The following is a 15,069-nucleotide window of genomic DNA, read 5'->3' as shown; positions in this document are numbered from 1 at the left end:
AAGCACAATGTCCTTAATTTTCGGCAAGGACATATTGCACGTCCCTGGGTGGGCTCGAACCAGCAAACTTTCGGTTAACAGTCATACGCGCTAAACAATTGCGCCACAGAGACTTGTGAAAACTTCCAACCCTTTACATGGCATAATTTTGCCCCGATTGACACTAACGCTGTTTCACTTAATTGTTATAACTGCACAAGTGGACCTGCAATGGACTATCAACCTGTATCCCACCTGTTTGTCTAGAGACTGCTGGAGAAAGGCACCAGCCCCCTGTAAACTGATGGATGTATGGAACATCATTAATGTCGTATAAACTATCCAGTGGTCAGGTTTATAAAACAATTGAACTCCCCAAAAATTACTGATCACACAAATTGAATTTTCTTGTGAAACATAAGCTGATCTGAATTCATGCATTGAACCTGGGCTAAAACTGCTCAACAGATTGACAGTTTGCAAGTTCATTAATCTTTTATTTCATAGAAGCGCAATGTCCTTCATTTTTAGCAAGGACATATTACACGTCCCTGGGTGGGCTCGAACCACCAACCTCTCAGTTAACAGCTGAACGCTCTGTCCAATTGCGACACAGAGACTTGTGGAAATAAACACTTGACGAGGCATAATTTTGCCTCACTTGACACTAACGCTTTTTGACTTAATTGTTATAACTGCACAAGTGGACCTGCAATGGACTGTCAACCTGTACCCCACCTGTTTGCCTAGAGACTGCTGGAGATAGCCACCAGCCCCCAGTAAACTGATGGATTTATGGAACCTCGTTAATGTCGTATAAACTATCCAGCGGTCAGGTTTTTCAAACAAGTGAACTCCCCCAAAAGACTGATCACACAAATGGAATTTTCTTGTGAAACATAAGCGGATCTGAATTCATGCATTGAACCTGGGCTAAAGTTGCTCATCAGGTTGACAGTTTGCAAGTTCATTAATCTTGTTTTTCATAGATATGTAATGCCCTTAATTTTTAGAAATGACATATTACACGTCCCTGGGTGGGCTCGAACCACCAACCTTTCGGTTAACAGCCGAACACGCTATTCAATTGCGCCACAGAGACGAGTGAAATGTTCCAGCCCTTTACATGGCATAAGTTTGCCCAGTAGTGTCCCCGAGCTGGTGATCTGCACCGACTCGGACTACGCGCATCTCAGTTTCACTTGTCATCTTCCCTCTTGGAAAAGTAATGGGTTCTTTAAACTCTAACCCGAATCCCGTTAAACATCAAGACCTTTTCATGGCTTGTGATGCCCTGGTGACATCACATGACATGCAGATCTATTGGCGTAAAGTCAAAGGACATTCCCGTGCACCCGGAACTGATAAGTATCTGAACGACCTCGCAGAGTCTCTTGCCAAACAAGGTGCAGCTCCGGCTGTGTTTCAATCCCTGGTTAACTCCGTGCTGGGTGATTACATTAGCAAATTCGTAACAGTCTACCTGTATGATATTCTTATATTTTCCAGAAACCTACCTGAACACCGTCAACATGTCCGTGCTGTGCTCCAACGCCTCCTCGAGAACCGACTTTATGTTAAAGCCGAAAAATGTGAGTTTCACGTCCCCTCTGTTAAATTCCTCGGTTTTGTTTTGGAGAATGGGAAGTTGAGAACCGATCCTGACAAGATCACTGTCGTCCAGACCTGGCCCATACCTACCACACGTAAGCAGCTCCAGACATTCCTAGGTTTTGGCAATTTCTACTGCAGGTTCATTAGAAATTACAGCCAGATTGCAGCACCATTAACCCAGCTCACTTCCATCAAGAGACCGTTTTCATGGACCAAAGAAGCTGACCAAGCATTCCTGACCCTCAAGAATAGTTTTGCTCAGGCACCCATACTCACTCGCCCGGATCCATCAGTTCCATTCACCCTGGAAGTGGATGCCTCTGACACTGGAGTTGGGGCAGTTCTGTCCCAAATCTCCTCCTCCGATCGGTGTCTCCATCCCTGTGCTTTCTATTTTGTCGCCTTTCCCCAGCCGAGCAGAATTACGATGTGGGTGATCGTGAACTTTTGGCATTAAAGCTGGCTTTGGAGGAATGGCGCCACTGGTTGGAGGGAGCAGAGCATCCCATCACTAACTGGAATGAACATAAAAACTTGTCTCACTTAAAAGAGGCTAAGAGACTGAATCCCCGCCAATCTCGATGGTCATTGTTTTTCTCTCAATTTAACTTTATCATTTCTTACAGACCCGGTTCAAAAAACATCAAACCTAACACTCTCTCTCGACAGTATGCCTCTGACAGAGAGGTGGAGCCTACCATCATCCTACCTGCTTCCTGCATAGTCGGCTCCATAGCTTGGGATATAACCAACAAGGTCCTGGAAGCCCAGCAGCAGGAACCCGATCCAGGTACCGGTCCCCCAAATAAGGTCTATGTCCCTACCAGCACCCGTGGTGCTCTCATACACTGGGCCCACACCGCCAGGTTTTCTATTCACCCAGGCCTTGGCAGGACTATTGCTCTCATCAGAAGGACATTTTGGTGGTCCTCCATGTACCGTGATGTTAAAGAATACACCAGTGCCTGTCAGGTATGTGCCAGATGTAAAACCAGTATTCAACCTCCTCAGGGTCTCCTCCAGCCTCTGCCTGTTCCCCATCATCCATGGTCCCATATTGCTTTGGACTTTGTAACTGGTCTCCCCATGTCTAAGGGTTTCTCTGTCATTCTCACTATTGTCGACCGTTTTTCAAAAGCATGTCATCTGGTTCCTCTTAAATCTCTTCCATCATCCACCGAGATGGCCAACCTGCTCATTAAACATATCTTCCGTCTACATGGACTGCCCAGCGAGATCCTGTCCGACCGTGGCCCCCAGTTCATTTCTTGCGTGTGGACTGACTTCGCCAATCGCCTGGGAGCTAAGGTTTGTCTCACTTCCGGCTTCCACCCACAGACTAACGGGCAGGTGGAACGCATGAATCAAGAACTGGAGGCTATGCTGCGCTGCATCTGCTCTTCCAGTCCTGCCTGATGGAGTTTGCAGTTGCCATGGGTGGAATATGTGCACAATTCTCACACCTCGTCATCCACAGGTCAGTCCCCATTTGAAGTCTCACTAGGATACCAACCTCCGCTGTTTCCCTCCGACTCTGCTTCCTCCACCTCAGTTCCTCAGTTTTTATGCTGGGCCCGCCGCACATGGACTCAGATCCGTGCAGTGCTCCAAGGGACTGCTGAGCACAACCGCCGGATTGCTGACCGTCACAGGTGGCCGACGCCCACCTACACTCAAGGTCAGATGGTCTGGCTCTCCTCCCGGGACATCAAGATCCATGGGTCCAACAGGAAATTCTCCCCTGGCTTCCTTGGACCTTTTCCTGAGGCTGAGGTTCTGGGTCCTGTCTCGGTCTGGTTGGAACTGCCTCCATCCATGCAGGTACATCCTGTCTTCCACGTCTCCCTCCTCAAGCCAGTGGTGTCCAGTCCTCTGTGCCCTCCTGACACTCCGCCTCCCCCCATCCGCCTTGCCGACGGGGGTATCAGCTACCGAGTGCATCGCATCCTGGATGTTCAACCACGTGGTCGCGGCCGGCAATTCCTGGTGGACTGGGAGGGGTACGGTCCCGAGAACCGGCAGTGGATTCCTGGATCCTGGATTGAGGATGCCTCCCTGATTGAGGACTTTGAGGCCTCCCGTGCTTCCTCCTCCTCCACCTCCTCCTCCTCTGCTGGGCCGCCAGGTGGTGTCCCTTGTGGGGGGGCACTGTCACGGTTTGTCTCCATCTACTGGTGAGGTGTGTCAGCTCTATGTTTGCAGGAGGGCGCGGCAGTCATCTCAGCTATTGGGAATTCCACTAATTGGAGATACAGTGGATTTAAGGAGTGGCGTGACTCAACCCCAGTGCCAGTTGATACTCTCACATGGTATCTTGTTATGCACCACCTACCTTGCCTGGAGTTGTCAGACGTCTCATCACTCAAAGATCCTCTGGCCTCCTTTCTCCACACCTGCCCGCTTGCCCACGCTCAGAACCATCTCACCAGTTCCAACCTCTTCCAGTTCGTCTCCGCTCTAATCCTGGTTTTGGACCGTAATAACTTTTATTTACGGACTCATATTCTCCTGGTTCTCTGGTTCTGGCCTTGCTTACCTTCTGTTTTTATCCTCATAGATTCCGGTACCATCCTGTTCCTGTTCACAGAAGCAGCGCCCTTAGTTCTAGTTCTTTTTTCTGTTCACTTTAAAATAAAACATTTATATTTTTTACTTATCTCTTGTGTGATTCTTCATGTCCTGGGTGAAGTACATTACCCACAACATGACAGAATCAATCATAGGAAGGACTATTTAGATCTAACCTACAATTTTAATAAAATAGGGGAAATCAACAACATAGAATAAAAGGTCAAGAATCCAACACCTATAAAGATAACCTGAATGCTGCTTTAGATGAACATTGAATGTTGTGTACAGAAATAGATTATTTTCCTGTTTAATAAAATAAACCACACACTAGATTGTTTATATCTCAAGTGTATGAAGCAGACGATAAACATATACAACAATGTTTAATTAGTTTATTTGTGCTCACTGCACCCCATTTGCTGGAGGCAAATATCAAGAGACTTTACAAGCCTAGAAAATAATACTTAATGACTGTCATCTATTAGATCTTCTTCAAACGCCATGAGCCAGGAACAGGTGGAGGGGTTTAGTAGAGTGGAAAATTCAACTAAGCACTTGTAAAAACGGTTCGAAGGATCTTTCATGGTGGTTAAAACGAAGAGTCGAAGTACCCGGCCCGGAGGGTTACCGGGGTCCCACCCTGGAGCCAGGCCTGTGGTTGGGGCCCGTGAGCGAGCGCCTGGTGGCCGGGCTTTCGCCCATGGGGCCCGGCCGGGCCCAGCCCGAACCGGATACATGGGCTCGTCCAACTGTGGACCCACCACCCGCAGGAGGAACATGAAGGGTCCGGTGCAATGCGAATCGGGTGGCAGACCAAGGCGGGAGCCTTGGAGGTCCAATCCCCGGACAAGAAAACTAGTTTTTAGGACATGGAACGTCACCTCGCTGGCGGGGAAGGAGCCGGAGCTTGTGGCAGAGGTTGAGCGGTACCGGCTATATATAGTCGGACTCACCTCGACACATTGCATTGGCTCTGGAACCCGAGACCTGGAGAGGGGTTGGACACTCTACTTTGCTGGAGTTGCTCCGGGTGAGAGGCGGAGGGCTGGGGTTGGCTTTTAGCCCCGAGACTCTCTGCCTGTGTGTTGGGGTTTACCCCGGGGGACAAGAGGGTAGCTTCCTTGCGCCTTCGGGTCGGGGAACGGGTCCTGACTGTTGTTTGTGCTTATGGGCCAAATATCAGTTCAGAGTACCCACCCTTTTTGGAGTCCCTGGGAGGAGTGCTAGATAGTGCTCCATCAGGGGACTCCATTGTCCTGCTGGGGGACTTCAATGCTCACGTGGGCAATGACAGCTTGACCTGGAGGGGTGTGATTGGGAGGAACGGCCCACCCAATCTGAACTCGAGCGGTGTTTTGTTATTGGACTTCTGTGCAAGCCGCAGTTTGGCCATAACGAACACCATGTTCGAACATAAGGATGCCCACCGGTACACTTGGTACCAGGGCAGCCTAGGTCACAGGTCGATGATAGATTTTGTAGTCGTATCATCTGACCTGCGGCCGTATGTTTTGGACACCCGAGTGAAGAGAGGGGCGGAGCTGTCAACTGATCACCACCTGGTGGTGAGTTGGATCAGATGGCAAGGGAACATGCCGCGTAGACCTGGCAGACCCAAACGCATAGTGAGGGTCTGCTGGGAACGCCTGGCAGAAGAACCTGTCAAGATGGTCTTCAACTCCCACCTCCGGCAGAGATTTGACCACGTCCCGAGAGCAGTGGGGGACATTGAGTCCGAGTGGGCCTTGTTCCACTCTGCGATTGTCGAGGCGGCTGTTGCTAGCTGTGGTCGTAAGGTGGCCAGTGCCAGTCGTGGTGGCAACCCCCGTACCCGCTGGTTGACACCAGAGGTTCGGGGAGCCGTCAGGCTGAAGAAGGAGGCCTACAGGGCGTGGCTGGTCTGTGGGTCTCTGGAGGCAGCAGACAGGTACCGGATAGCCAAGCGGGGTGCAGCAGTGGCAGTTGCCGAGGCAAAATCTCGGGCGTGGGAGGAGTTTGGTGAGGCCATGGAGAAAGACTATCGATCGGCTCCAAAGAGGTTCTGGCAAACTGTCCGGCGCCTCAGGAGAGGAAGGCAGCAACTCGCTCACACTGTTTACAGTGGGGATGGGGAGCTGCTGACGTCAACTGAGGCTATAGTCGGACGGTGGAAGGAATACTTTGAGGAGCTCCTCAATCCCACCAATGCGCATTCCGAGGAGGAACCAGAGCTGGGAGGCCTGGGGATGGACTGTCCGATCTCGGGGGCAGAAGTTGCTGAGGTAGTCAAACAACTACACAGCGGCGGAGCCCCGGGGGCGGATGAAGTTCGTCCTGGGTATCTCAAGGCTAAGGATGTTGTAGGGCTGTCATGGTTGACACGTCTCTACAACATTGCGTGGTCATCGGGGGCAGTTCCTAGGGAGTGGCAGACCGGGGTGGTGGTCCCCATCTTTAAGAAGGGTGACCTGAGGGTGTGTTCCAACTATAGGGGGATCACACTCCTCAGCCTCCCTGGAAAGGTCTACTCCAAGGTACTGGAGAGGAGGGTCCGATCGATAGTTGAATCTCAGATAGAGGAGGAGCAAGGTGGTTTTCGTCCTGGCCGTGGAACTGTGGACCAGCTCTATACCCTTGCAAGGGTGATGGAGGGGGCATGGGAGTTTGCCCAACCAATCCACATGTGCTTTGTGGATTTGGAGAAGGCTTATGACCGTGTCCCCAGGGGCACCCTGTGGGGGACGCTCCAGGAGTATGGGGTGGGTGGCTTTCTGTTAAGGGCCATTCAGTCCCTTTACCAGAGGAGCGTGAGTTTGGTCCGCATAGCCGGTAGTAAGTCGGACCTGTTCCCAGTGAGGGTTGGACTCCGCCAGGGCTGCCCTTTGTCACCGGTTCTGTTCATCACTTTTATGGACAGAATTTCTAGACGCAGCCGTGGTGTGGAGTGTGTCGAGTTTGGTGGCAGGAGAATCTCGTCTCTGCTTTTTGCGGATGATGTGGTCCTCCTAGCTTCATCCAGCTCTGACCTTCAGCTCTTGCTGGGTAGGTTCGCGGCCGAATGTGAAGCGGCTGGGATGAGGATCAGCACCTCCAAATCTGAGACCATGGTTCTTGACCGGAAAAGGGTGGCTTGCCACCTCCGGGTCGGGGGAGAGGTCCTACCTCAAGTGAAGGAGTTTAAGTATCTCGGGGTCTTGTTCACGAGTGAGGGTAGGAGGGATCGGGAGATCGACAGGCGGATTGGTTCGGCGTCTGCAGTGATGCGGACGCTGAGCCGATCTGTCGTGGGGAAGAGGGAGCTGAGCCAGAAAGCCAGGCTCTCGATTTACCGGTCGATCTACGTCCCAATCCTCACCTATGGTCATGAGCTTTGGGTAATGACCGAAAGAACGAGATCGCGGATACAAGCGGCCGAAATGAGTTTCCTCCGTAGGGTGGCCGGGCTCAGCCTTAGAGATAGGGTGAGGAGCTCGGACATTCGGGAGGGACTCGGAGTAGAACCGCTGCTCCTCCGGATCGAAAGGAGCCAGTTGAGGTGGTTTGGGCATCTGGTCAGGATGCCTCCTGGACGCCTCCCCGGGGAGGTGTTTCGGGCATGTCCTGCCGGCAGAAGGCCCCCGGGTCGACCCAGGACACGTTGGAGAGGTTACATCTCCAATCTGGTCCGGGAACGCCTTGGGATCCTGCCGGAGGAGCTGGTGGACAAGGCCAGGGAGAGGACGGCCTGGAGCTCCCTAGTTGGGATGCTGCCCCCGCGACCCGGACCCGGATAAGCGGAGGAAGACGACTTGTAAAAACTAGAAAAAAGACCATATTAGCAGAGAGTGTCTGTATACTTTTGTTTTGCTTATAACTGAGAAATCTAATCTGATCTTGATGAGGTTACACTAAAAAAACAGATTTTCTAAATATAACCCAATAAAATAATCTAAAATATGACTGAAAATACCCTAATTTAAAATTAAGAAAAGTGATTTTAATTCTAACCGGCGTACATAATTTTTTTCATTAACAAATAGATATTGGCCTGAGTGTATCAGTTTACAGTTCGATGCTGTATTGGCATTTGTGTATCTACTGCTACAGAAGAACTTACATTTTGAAGGGAAACATTTCAGCATGTCTATAAAAAATTCTTAGGGTTATTGATTAATGTGGACGAAGGGGTGTGTGTGTGTGTGTGTGTGTGTGTGTGTGTGTGTGTGTGTGTGTGTGTGTAATTGTTTTACCTACCCCGTGGGGAACTTGGCCTGACTGTCTGCATGCTCATGGGGACCCATTTCCCCATGGGGACTTTTTTGAGGTCCCCACAGGCACAACCCCATAGGAAGCTTAAAAACAGTGCATAGAAACGTAATATGCAAATTTCTCTAAAGTCCCCATGTGAGCATTTTCAAACCAAAATCAGTGTGTGTGTGTAGCCATGCGCCCCTAGTGGTAACACACAATATTGCAGTCCCCATCGGCTTTGGTGTTCTTGAAGTGTGTATGTGTTTCTTCACTCGGTGGTGCCATCTACTGGTCAGAATTGGAATGCCAGCTAATATTTATTTGCTCTATTGCGCCATTTACTGGTCAGAAGGAGAATGGCAGTACAGCAATACATTTATGATTAGGTTTCCATTTTTCATGATAGACATCAAAACAAATTTTACTGCAAGATAAAAGCTAAGTACTGAAGTAAAATATACTTGAATAAAACAAATCCTATTTTATAATTATAAAATCAATATTTTAAAATTCAATATAAGCAGTGAACCTAAACTTTTTATATATGGTCAATAAACCTCAAAAACGCATGAAACTTTTTCAGTGGGTCTTGGCGAGTTCTTAAAATGTTATAAATAAAAAGAGCTTTTTTGTTGTTTGATACATTTGATACATTTTGCCCCTTTTAAAAAGATAATAGGAACTAAAGTCCAGACAGCCTTATTAACTTATATAGCCTTATTTTTTACATTGAACTTTTACCGAATCGTCATATAATGACCCAGTGTTGCATCATTGAATTTCAGTCATCTAATTAAGGTAAACATTTAGAAAAAGTCTTTAAAAGGGCTGAGCCAGTCTAATTTCTTGAGAATGGGAAATTAATTGAATCTATACACAGACATTTTATGAAAGGGGGCACCGTTCATAAAATGGACAGAGAGGAAGTTGTTTGGACTCAAAAATCACTTTTTGGAGAACAGCTCAGTTAAAACCTACAGCAACAAATCACTACATCCTCCCTACTATAACACAGCAAGCTGCTGTGTTGCTCTGAGTATTTTTTCTCATTCACTAAAACAAACAAATGCTTTATGCCTTCTAATACAGTCAAAACTAACTACTGCCAACTTAGAACACTGACCACTGACCATCCGTATGGCAAGAAGTATAAAACCAAGATGGGGATTTGAACCTGCAATGACATCTCAATTTTTTTAAATGAGGTTCTTTTTGCTTGGGACAAAAAGAACCTCATTTAACATTTAAAAAGAGGACATAATGAACATTGTAAGGAAACTGCAATGACATCCGTATATATGGCAGTCAAGGTTTCATCCCAGTGAACCACTGAGTGTGACTCCCCTCTATTACAGCCATGTTTTCTTTTCTAAATTCTGAAAAAAGTTTTACTTTTCAACTCAGTACAAATTTTTTTATTTTTTATGAGCAAATAGTATGTAGATGCAAGCAGTCGGAACGAGATGAAACGAAAATAGGGTTCACCTTACCCCCAAATTCCACTACCTCCGCTCCGGTCCGCCCCCGCCTTCTGCAGCCGCTCGCTTCCGAACTCAATTTTTACTGGTACCCGCTCTACAACGGCTCCGCTCCGGTGCGGAGACCTGAGGTGGGCAAACAAGCATGTGCGGGATTTTCGAGATCTTGCGATACAGTCCGAGCAGTAAACGCGGAAGTTAGATCCAAACACCTGTTGTGTGGGAGACACATCGGCATGAGCTGTTTAATCTGCCCATCATTTGTGTTGACAGATCAGCAGTGTTTGGATCAACAAAGTGTGACTACTTTGATAGTAGAAACTGTATTTATGGCTTACTTTTGTGCATTTAAACTTCAGCCGCCATTGATAGTTGTTAAAAGTTGTTAAACCTGTGCATATGAAACAAAAAATGCCTTTTGTTTATCGATTTATTGTGAAAAACGGAAATTGTGCTCGCTCCTTTTCCTGTTGGGCCGTTGTGATTTCTGTCCATTTACTGCGGAGGTGCTCCGGCGTCCGGCGAAAATAGGATCGATTCTATTTTTGCCGGAATAGAGGGCGGCGCACGGCGCCACACTGCCGGAGCACGGCCGCAGTAGTGGAATTGCTCTGATTGACTACAACGGGACCGATTTTGCTCCGGCGTTCGTGTCGGAGCGGAGCGCAGCGGAGCGGAGGTAGTGGAATTTGGGGGTTAGAACCTCATGAGGAGCCTAAGTGTGTTCAGTGTTTCCAATGTAGTTTTTATTAATCCTGCCCATCATATTTATTAAATTTGCACGCAGATCATTATGCAAGACCTTTGGCACAATAACAAAATGTATTTACCAGTTATTTTCCTGCACATTTATACATATAATTTCATGGGGACAGAAATGGATGGAAATGGCACCCATTCAGTGGAATGGCCCACATCACGTTCGTTTTATTTCAATAAATCAATCCATTGAGTTCTTTAATACTGATTGTAAAACCACAGAAGAGCAGCAATGTAGAATTCCATGGCAGGGAACCCGCTCAACACTCACTTCATGCTCTGATGTAAATTGAGGCTTTTAAATAGGTGCGCACGAAGGGCACGAGCTACGGCACGGTCACGGGTGTTTCTGTGGAGATGCTCGTGTGCACTTTGGTATAAATTCGGGATAAAATAATCAGCAGAATTATCATTTTTTAAAATGATCATTAACCCCAGCCCTATATATAAAATAAGTTTTGTATCAATCACATGTATCAAAGCTTCATAAATCAACAATCCAAGATATTGTAATTCCTCCATTTCCACTATATCACAATTATTAAAACCCTCTTGTTGTGTTGTAACATTGTTGCTGTTGTTTTGTTTATTGCGTGTTAGCTCCCAATGTCAAATGTATAAATGAAGAATCATGTAAAGCACCTTGAATTGCCATGTTGCTGAAGGTGTACTATACAAAAAAATGCCTGTGTGTGTTGGAAATAGGCAAGCCTAAAGGCCACATTTCCTCTGTTGGTTGACCCCTATGACCTTTGGCACTTCCTAAGGTGCTGCGACTCTGACATTTTGCACAGTGAATGGCTCAACCCCCATGATGATCAGAATTTATTTTGAGATTCCTAGGTCAAAGCGTTTGAGAGTTAATCATTTTCCCTCCGTTTTGTAATTTGGAACAAAAAAGTGAAATGTTGGCCTCTATACAGCAACCTTTGACCCCACTTAGGTTAAACTTAGCACAGGGGATGGCTCTAACCTCCCTGACAACATACTCAAACCTTGAGTTATTAGCTCCAAGTGTTTAAGCGTTATTTAGAAAAACATATTTAACAATGCCTCCTTTAATGTTGGGCTAACAAAGGAGCCGTTACTGACCCTTGCTGTCATGTACACAATAGGTGTGTTTCCACAATTGGAATTCCCGGTAATTCGACCAGAACGTCCCATACTCGCGTATCTCCACTGTAGCCAACCAGATCGTTTTTGGGGCCATTTCGGGGACCATCCGAGTCCCTGAATTCAGGTCTGTACCAAGCCCCAACCTCTGATTCTGAAGACTGTTCCTACCGTTGAAGTGACAACAATTGCAGTTCCCCGTATTGGCTGGTGGCTGGCTGCAGAAAGGAACAAACTCCCATTGTTAATCATGCTAACTTCACAGGAGAAAGATCTTTACTGCCTTGTTAAAAAAATCATATTCAGTTTACCTTCATGACCAATCTGAGTCAGGTGATTTGTTTTATAACTCATCCATTTAGATGTAATTTAATCTTGATATTATGAATAATTAGGGTTGTGGCTTAGACGTCAGCACTAGTGCTGGTTGCTATCGTGGCTAACAGCTACCCCGTAGATGGCTGAGGCTCGCCTGCTGCTCCACAAGGCCCAAGCCTCGCAGTCACAGTAATACTGTGGTCGTTTCTTGGCTGGAGATAACCAGCAGCTGACACTGCCACCCTGCGAAGGAAAGATGCTCTAGATAATGAATATGATTAAGCTGATTTAATATTCTTTTGTTTATGCTTAGGAAGCAGAGTTGCGGTTCTCTGCTTAAAATTGCCTGCCAAATCTTGTTAGGTCAAGGTTAGCACCGGGTTAGCTCAGTTTAGTTCCACCGGCTCACTGCTATGGTTGTCAACTGTCCGCTCACCCACTCAACATTCTCACTCTCACCTCCACCATCTTTAGTAGCTAAGATGGCGGTGGTGGAAACCGCCCTTTATGCTTCATCTAAGCTCTTCAGCTATCTGTAACGTTATGGGGGCCCCATCCATCTTTACCCAAAAGCCAAAAAATCCAGTCAACTTTCCCTGTAGTTCTAATACTGAAAATACACCAAACATGATATGTATATGTCAGTTATATCACTGCACAGTTTTAGTAGGCCTACATTACAGGTAATACTCTGAACATCCACATTATGATACAGTGAAATTTTACAATAGCAGGTTGCTGTCATTTCCTAAAAGTAGGCCTTCATTATAACTTTTAATATAGTATTGTGAATTTTTATAGTATCATGCTGGTAGTGATTTGACTAATACATGATTTACTCTGAAATTATTATTGGTCATTATAATTTTGCACAGTACGCAATGAGTTGCTGCATTTTTACAATAGACTGCTATACTGGTTAAGGTTTCTATAGTACACAGCGAAACCACACACATTGTAAATACATTTAATGATCAGACAAAACTAAGAGAAAGGGAGGAAAAAAATTCTTTATTTTATTATTTTTTTGTATATTAGTTTCTTTTTATTTAAGGCATGTTGGGGTGTTGTGGGACAATGTAAGAATTTCAATTCATACTTTGAATCATAAATGTCATAATAAATGCATCTACAAAATATTTATGTTTTTAGTTTTCTAATTTCTAATTTCATTTAAGGTAATAATTTCAAAAAAACATGTTTAATAAAAAAAAACTATTTAAACAAATGTCATGGCTATGAAATATTAAATTTGGAGGTGCTTTGGGTTGCAAAGCTCATACATTTAACACAGATCCGGACATTTTAGGTCCCCACTATAACCATGCCCATCCCCCACTCTGCTTGCACATGTGAAAGCATGCTGTTAGCTAACTGCTGGCTAATGAAACGGAGGCGTTGAATTTATCCACCCCTTCAGTATTGGCCAGGCTTCCATGAACACATAAAGCTATAAAACCATTACAGGAACATCTGTCTGTCAACAGTAGTCTCCCTAATTAGTTTCACCTACAATAATGATTAGGTTTCTTCCTGCACAATCAAAAAGGTATGTGAAAAAGAATTTAAGTGAGACTGCCACGCTGGTGTGCGCTCGAGTTTAGATCGAGTGCTCCCTTTCAACATGAACAACTGCAGAGCGGTAGCAGTGGCAGACCCACGCTGTGCCTCACGAAGAGTAGACATGCGGCGGAGAACCAAGTAAAATGGTAAGTTTTACTTATATTAAGCTGCTAGCTAATCATATGTTGCCTTAAAACAACTCGTAGTAAGAATATTTGTATTGTGGGTAACTGGCTGTGTTATTTGTGTGGGTAACTGGCTGTGTTGTCTTACTAAAGTTTTTAATTTAATTACTTAGTATATCTGATGTTGTTTATTATCTAAAATGTTGAACTTCATAAAAATTATTCCATGTTTAAAAAATACTGTTTTTGCTTAATTTCCTAAATGCTGCATTCACACTGCCCAAAGTGGCAGGAGCAACCAGATTCTATGTAAAGTCTGTGAGGTTAAAGTGCAGCTGCGTCTCTGCGGTGCTTTGCCCCAGATGAAGCATGCAGTGGTAATGCAACATAATATGCAGCAAACTGAACTTATTTTGTGTGGAACACTGAAGTGTTCAATTTTGAATAACTAAAACATGAAATAGATAAAAGTTTAATGTAAAACATTTCAAACTAATTGGAATTATTTTTTACATTATTTAAGTTTTTCACAATTGTATTGTCACACAATTTTTTTTGTTTATTTCATAATATGTTATGTGTTAATTTAAATTTCAATACTTTGGTGTTAATCACTTGTGAAACATCTACATATGTATATATCTTGTGTGCTCCAAGCTCAACTCAGGAGTAGGCTATGATTAAATTTTGATCTGCGTTTGAGTAAAAAAATTTTTTTTCAAAACTTTATTTAGAACTGCAACACTGGAAATGAAGCCATAAAAACAATTATTTGAATTCTTTTTTACATTATAACCGATTACTGATTGATATTTTGTGTAACTGACAGGAGAGTGAGCAGAGTTCCGGATCTGATGACGAATCTAAATGTGAAGGTATGAAAGGAAAAGCATGCATCCAAATGGAAATTAAGTTAGAATTGTCTTAACACTAACACTAAATGTATAACAGGGAGAGCTGCGGCTCATGAAGTGCAGCGTGCCTACTTGGATGAGTCTGTGTCTCCCAGGTCAGATACTGAAGTTTCTCCAAGCAAAATATTGAACCCCGGATGGCCTCCCAACCTACTCCTCACTTGTAAGTGCAACATCCAATTTAAATAAATGACTGCTGACCCACAAATTAGTCAAGATAACCAATCAAAGCAATTTATCCAAATTTGTGGGGCAATGAATTTTGCTTGAATATTTAAGTAACAGGTCAGTAAAAATAAAGTACTGTGTTGTGTAGGTTACTTAAGCTATAAGCAGGTTTATGCTGACTTTCCCTACAAATGCCTTGAATTTTTGAGAAAATTACAGCAGGGCTGAGCTCAAATCATGGTGGTGGCAGCCTGTCAC

General features: G+C 45.3%; 1 non-coding gene across 1 annotated transcript; it reads right to left on the bottom strand.

The window, feature by feature from the left end:
- Nucleotides 1-1,007: 1,007 nt before the first annotated feature.
- On the bottom strand, nt 1,008-1,081 carry trnan-guu (transfer RNA asparagine (anticodon GUU)). The gene has a single exon. It is a non-coding gene; the product is annotated as a tRNA-Asn (tRNA).
- Nucleotides 1,082-15,069: the final 13,988 nt, after the last annotated feature.

Source organism: Nothobranchius furzeri, chromosome 2 (genome assembly GCF_043380555.1).
Source record: "Nothobranchius furzeri strain GRZ-AD chromosome 2, NfurGRZ-RIMD1, whole genome shotgun sequence".
NCBI lineage: Eukaryota > Metazoa > Chordata > Actinopteri > Cyprinodontiformes > Nothobranchiidae > Nothobranchius > Nothobranchius furzeri.
Note: the sequence above shows the minus strand (reverse complement) of the source record. Positions and strands in the feature narration are given on the sequence as shown.